This window comes from Globicephala melas, chromosome 4, assembly GCF_963455315.2.
Source record: "Globicephala melas chromosome 4, mGloMel1.2, whole genome shotgun sequence".
In the NCBI taxonomy this organism is placed as follows: Eukaryota; Metazoa; Chordata; class Mammalia; order Artiodactyla; family Delphinidae; genus Globicephala; species Globicephala melas.
In genome coordinates this window covers 5,713,089-5,718,184 of record NC_083317.1, presented here as the reverse complement: position 1 = coordinate 5,718,184, position 5,096 = coordinate 5,713,089, and the positions used below count along the sequence as shown (strand labels likewise).

Below are 5,096 nucleotides of genomic sequence, written 5' to 3'. Positions count from 1 at the left end.
CTGTTTCCTCCAGGATTTGCCACGTAGGCTTTCAATGGGGTTCATTTTCATCTGGACCCCAGATCGTTTTGTTGAAATGTTATTGCTGAGAGCTGGGAGGATGGGGTAAGGCAAGGTTTCTTATAAAGGACAGATTCAGGTGGGGGAAGGTGTCATTAGCCCTAAACAATCCTTTCTCATGAAGAACTTTCTGTCTTGATGATAACCCTAGATATTCATTTTCTCGTAAAAGCTGTGCTTCAGGCATCGTCGGGACTGGACAGCATCAACGCTGACACTGCGGTTGAAAGTGTGTCTTCCATGCTCACTTCGGCAGCACACACACTAAAATTGTAATGATACAGAGAAGATTATCGGGGACCCTGTGCAAGGATGACATGCAAATTTGGGAAGTGTTCCATGTTTTTAAATGTCCATTGACAGATAAATGGATAAAGAAGATGTGGTATACACACACACACACACACACACACATATACACACACAATGGACTATTGCTCAGCCATTAAAAGGAATGAAATAATGCCATTTGCAGCAACACGGATGGACCTAGAGATGATCATACTAAGTGAAGTAAGTCAGAAAGGGAAAGACAAACACCATACAACATCACTTATGTGTGGAATCTAAGATACGACACAAATGAACGTATCTACAAAACAGAAACAGACTCACAGACATAGAGAACAGACTTGTGGTTGCCAAGAGGTGGGGGTGGGATGGATTGGGATTTGGGGATTAGCAGATGCAAACTAGTATATATGGAATGGATAAACAACAGGTCCTACTGTAGAGCACAGGGAACTATATTCAATATCCTGTGGCAAACCATAATGCAAAAGAATATGAAAAAGAATATATATATGAGTCACCTTGCTCTACAGCAGAGATTAATACAACATTGTAAATCAACTATACTTCAATAAAAAAAAGAAATGTACGTCTTCTGTCTCTCAGCTGCTGCTGGGAGGTTTTTGTGGATATCCCTGTGATGTGGGAGTGTTTTATTATGATCATGAATTTATTTTGTACCAACAATATACATATTTGGTTCTCAGGTGAAATTTTCTTTTTGTTAAATTTCAAAAGGCCAATAGGACTCAGTGTTTGAAATGCTGCTTTTCTTCTGTTTTGCTGACAGACATGTTTTGAGGTGCTTTTGGGGTGTGTGTGTCTTATTTATTAATAGAACTGAAAAAGAAATTATTTAATGTTTTTCTTGGTGCACTGGCCTGGAAAAATATTTTTATCTCTGACCAGTTCCTTGCTTGGTGTATGCTGGTATCTGAAGGCTGGGTCTTCAAATCTCTCTTGAATGTGACTTTCTTTCCTTTCCAATAAAGGGAAAAGAAAACCCTTTATTTTCCTATTGAGGGTAGAATAAGCAAAGAATCGAGCGGAGGAAAATTTTAGCTTTTTATTCTAGTTGACCTCTGTTTTCCAAGAAGAGCATTTGATTCTCCCTTAAGACACAGAGCTGATAATCCCTGGTACCGGAACCCTCTCTCTAAACGTAAATAAATATGTGCTTCTGTTTTCAACTGGGTCACATCACTCCAGCTTCCAGAAAGTTTCAGTCCAAATTATGGCGGTCCATATATTTATCTTCTTAACAATCAGCCCTGGCATTCATTCATTCATTCTCCATTGAGCACTTATCATGCTTGGTACTGTTCTAGATACTAACAATGCATTGTAAGCAAATAAGAAAATAGATGTTCTTGTAGAATGCCAAGAAAGTTCTGGCTAATTTTAGCCTGAATTATGAAAGTTAGAAATACTACTTTATTCTATTCAAGAACAAAATATGGCCGGAGGATAATCATTCATGAGTTTTATGACTAGTGTTATTTACAGTTTTCTTTTTTTGTGTTCCAGCTTTAGGGTGAGCATTCAGAGAATCACTGAGTCACCCAACAACACCGAATAAAATGAAATGTGTGTGTGTGCGCGCGCGCGCGTGTGCTGGGTGGGCAGGGAACGGACCCAGGGATGTTATTAAGGTAAAATTTTATGTACATCTTTCTCATTCGGTTTATCACCCTGCAGTGCCATCTGGTGGTTGAAATGAAGGAAAACATTCCAACAAACACTGACTTAATGTGGTATAAACATTTGGCCCCTGTACCTGTGATGAACATATAATTTATACAAACTGGGACAGTTTTGAATGTAAAAAGGAAAACTATTAATAATTTCCCAGGGGCAACAGGCATAAACTAAGACTGTCAAAGGCAAACCTATGCTAGATACAAGAATAATAATTTTAATATATTGGGCATCACTTTACATGCATTATTTAATAAAATCCACATAGTAACCTCATGAAGGGTAAGTTCAATTATTCTCATTTTGCTGTTGAAGGCATGGGGCTTGCAGATTTTCCAGATGACATATAAGATGTCCATTTAATTACAGACAATCAACAAATCATTTTTTAGTATAAGTCCAGATATTCAGGTAAGCAACAAATAATTTTTAGTATAAGTATATCCCATGCAATATTGGAGGCCTATTTATACTAAAATATTATTTTTTGTTTATTTGAGATTTCAAATTTAGCTGGACGGTCTGTTATTGTTATTGTTACTGTTGATTTTCCCCTAAATCTGGCAACCCTAGCTTGGAGAGGTGCAGTAACTTACTCAAGATAGTGTAGACAGCGAGGATGAACGGGTATTTGAAACCAAATGTTGCTCAGAATGAAGCTCAGGCTCTTAACTGCATGGCTTACTTTTGGTGACCACGAGCCACTCCTGGCCAAGCAGGACGCGTCTGGGTGGGGAGGCAGAATCCCGAGTTATTTAATTGTCTTTCCTCTTCAGTTATATATGTAGGTCCAGACTGGGTAGTATATGAAGATATGGACTATGATGATTAACCCCACAGTTTGTTTTAATTTAGTGACCTTCATAGAATTTGGGGGCAGGAAGTGCTGTTGGGCCATAGCGAGAACTAGACCCAGGCCCCGGAAGGTGCCGGAGGATTGGAGATTTCCACGTGGAAAAATGGAGATGCCAGCTTGGAACTTTGGGTGCCAAGCCACAGATGCGAGGGTGGGAGTGTCACGTACAGAGTCCAGCGCTGTGAACGCAGAATTCTTAAAGGAAATGCCCCTGCTCACTCCCCAGCAGGGTACCATTATGAGGGGCACACGAAGGCCTCCAGCAGGGGCCAGCTTCTCTGATCCAGGTCGGTGGGCAGCCCAGCCATGGCTGGAGGGCCAAGCCTGGGTCACCAACTTCTAGAATGTGTGTTGGGAGGAACTTCTCATCCACGAACCCTTCTTAGGAAACCTACCCTCCAACCCATAGATGAGGCCCTGGCAGCCACTCCTGTTCTTGGTGGCCCAGCCCTGTGTGCCCATGACGGCAGGTGGCAGTGGGGACACCTGAGCAAGGTGGACGGTCAGAGTCCATCCCACAGGAACCTAGAGAATGGACTCGAGACACTAGTCTCTGGTGGTCCCCTGAGGAGGAGATGAAACCTGGAGCTGGGAGGGCCCTGATAGGAGGGAGGGAGGGGGAAGGGAGAAAGGGGAGGAGGGAGGGGGAGGGAAGGGGAAGGGAAGAGGAGGGAGGGAGGGAGATCCTGAGGCCTCCACAGTGCCGGGAGCCCGGGCCTGGCTTTCTGGTGGCCTCCCAGCCCCCAGTTCTGGAGCCCTGCTGCCCAACAAGCATCGTATTCCAGTTCTGGAAGCTCTGTGCGCTCCCCGGCAGCCCCTCAGCCTCCCCGTCTGTGTGATGCTGTCAACACCATCATCCCGAATGACATCCAGCACGTGGTCCAAGAATCCCAGCCCTCACCCATGGAGTCCCCCTCATATTAGATACAGAGAAACACTGCGTTATCTCCATTTACCCAGAGGCAGGTTTCTTTGGATCCGATTCCCTGGCACTTCTCCCCCATAAGTGAATCTTGGCCTCAGGACCATACTGAGTCCACTATGAGGTGCGTCAGAGTACCGCAAAGGAGGCCGCCCTCTAGCCCGAGCTGAGGGCTCCTGCTCTGGCCTCCGGGGCTGCTCCCTGCCTGAGTCCTTCCCTGCAGCCACGGGGTCTGTTACCTTCCCGCCTGGGCGGCAGGCCCGCTCTTCCAGGCTTGCTGGCTGTTCCCTCTGTGGGACTCGGGGGTCTGGTGTCCCAGAGGAGGCGGTGACCAGGGGACTGTGCGGCACGCGGAGGCCTGTCGCCACCTAGTGGCCAGGTGTGGCCAGTGGCGAAATCGTGCCCAGAGCAGATGACGTCCTCTTGGGCTGGGGGAAGCAGCAGCATCCGCGGGCCCCTGGGGAGAGTTGGAGGACCACTGAGATGGGCAGAATCAGAAGCCACGTAAGTCAGAGAACAGGAGACTTCCATCTGTGGGCTGACAAGCCTGCCGCGGATAGGAGGCTGGCGGTAGTGGACACAGCGTTGGCTTGGTCCCCCACGGCCCCACCACCCTGCAATGGACCACGTGGAGTGCCATTTCCTCTTGTGACCTTGCTCATCGGGCCACAGTGGACCGGCCTGGAGCTGGACACCAACTAAGATGGAGCAATGAGCATTCCACCCTGGAGTTATGGACGTGAGACCTGCAGGATACAGTCAGTCTTTTTCCAGGGCTGGAGGGCAATGCCGATGGACTGTGGCTTTTGACGAAAGGGCAGCAGCAGGAGCTGAGCTTCACCCACACACGGGGAAGGGGAGGAGAGGGGAAGGGAAGCGGGAAGGGATACAGGTGACGGGCTCCACTGGGCCTGAAGCCCAGACCCGGTTCTGTCCATGCCGTCTGTGAGCCACTCTGGGCCCTTATAATAAATCGCTCATTTTTGCTCAGATGACGCACCTTGGATTTCTGACACTGACAGCAGAACCAAAGTTGCATGAATGCACGTTCAAAGCCAATCGGCAGCCCCCCAGTGTGTGCCGTCGGATCAGCCAGTGCTGTGTCCGCAGGGAGCCGAGGCACCTACAGCCCCCTGAGGCCCTGGACACGCTCATGGGGACCCCGCCCAACCGTGGGGTGGGTAGACGAGCCGAGGCCTGCGGGGGTGACCTGAGGGGTATTGGAAGGCCACCTGCCCCTCCCGCCTACACATCTTCCCTTAGTACCTG

General features: G+C 47.8%; 1 non-coding gene across 1 annotated transcript; it reads left to right on the top strand.

Moving 5' to 3' along the window:
* Positions 1-300: 300 nt before the first annotated feature.
* LOC115841597 (U6 spliceosomal RNA) lies at positions 301-407 on the top strand. The gene has a single exon (XR_004034899.1). It is a non-coding gene; the product is annotated as a U6 spliceosomal RNA (small nuclear RNA).
* Positions 408-5,096: the final 4,689 nt, after the last annotated feature.